This window comes from Octopus bimaculoides, chromosome 10 (assembly GCF_001194135.2).
Source record: "Octopus bimaculoides isolate UCB-OBI-ISO-001 chromosome 10, ASM119413v2, whole genome shotgun sequence".
Classification (NCBI taxonomy): Eukaryota; Metazoa; Mollusca; class Cephalopoda; order Octopoda; family Octopodidae; genus Octopus; species Octopus bimaculoides.
The window spans coordinates 11,795,155-11,796,882 of NC_068990.1; positions in this window are offsets into that span (position 1 = coordinate 11,795,155).

Consider the following 1,728-nt stretch of genomic DNA (forward strand, 5'->3'; position numbering starts at 1 on the left):
CAGAAAACTTGTATCATAGAACCAGGGTTGGTCTCAAGAAGATCGGTATCAAAAGGATTAATAATATACAAATTATTAAGGCGGTGAGCTGGCAGAAACATTAGCATGCCAGGCAAAATGCTCAGTGGTATTTTGTCTGTCTTTATGTTCTAAGTTCAAATTCAGTTGAGGTCGACTTTGTCTTTCATTCTTTTGGGGTCGATAAATTAAGTACCAGTTGCATACTGGGGTCGATCTTTTCAAAATTTCGAGCCATGCGCCTAAAGTAGATAAGAATATACAATTTATAGTTAAGACAGCGAGCTGGCAGAATCATTAGCATGCCAGGCAAAATGCTTAATGGCATTTCGTCTATCTCTATGTTCTGAGCTCAAATTTCACTGAGTTTGACTTTGTTTGTCATCCTTTGAGGGTTGATTAAACAAGTACCACTTAAGTACTGGTGTTGATGTAATCAAATTATCCCTTCCCTAAAATTGATGGCCTTGTGTCAAAATTTGAAACCAGTGTACAAATTATAGTTGTTAATATTGTTGTCACTGCTGCAATTTAGCCCCCTGTCAATCATGATTAAAAAGTCTTGTGATCAATATTGAGTGGCAGCTTTTATGAATATTCTGTTGGAAATGCTTTGCAAAACATATACCTTTTCCATCTTGTACAAGGATCAGGACTGATGCGATGCAAGATTTAGGGAAACTGCATAGGAACTAATGCTCAATCAGGACTGATGAGTGATGATAACTAGACATTTATTACAGTTTGGGATTATCATCTCTGACAGATAAAGAAAGAATATAACAAAGACAGAGATAATCAAAAGAACTCCAGTTATGGCCACCCAGGTTTTTACAACATTATGCAATATACACTTTCTCTATTTAAGGTAATGTTAGGGAGATTTCTTCTTCTTGGCACTCCATCGGTTACGACGATGAGGGTTCCAGTTGATCTGATCAATGGAACAGCTTGCTCGTGAAATTAACGTGCAAGTGGCTGAGCACTCCACAGACACATGTACCCTTAACGTAGTTCTCGGGGAGATTCAGAGTGACACAGAGTGTGACAAGGCTGACCCTTTGAAATACAGGTACAACAGAAACAGGAAGTAAGAGTGAGAGAAAATTGTGGTGAAAGAGTACAGCAGGGTTCGTCACTATCCCCTGCCAGAGCCTCGTGGAACTTTAGGCGTTTTCGCTCAATATAAACACTCACAACGTCCAGTCTGGGAATCAAAACCGTGATCTTACGACCGCGAGTCTGCTGCCCTAACCATTGAGCCATTGCGCATCCACCATGGAGATTTATTTGTTGTTTCTAGTAAGTTAACTAACACCATACAGGTTTTCAGGTTTGCGTGTAGGTTTGAGCGAGTGTTTTATTGGTGGAATTCTCTCCGGTTCCTCTGGAAAGGTGTTTCTGTAGAGTAATTAGATATTTGTTGTCCCATAGTCACATTATAAAGATTACTTTCTCCTTCATTGCTGCTCATTGAATGTTCTCTGAAATAAAGGAAAATGATTAATGAGATGTATTATTAGTTTTCACAAACTAGTTTTAGAATTTATAAATTTATATAAATGAGGGGAATAATTTATGGATGTGTGATTATATATTTATGTGTGTGTTTGTACATATATATATACGTACATACATACATATATATATAAACGCATACACACACACACACACACACACACATATATATATGTATACATATATATACAT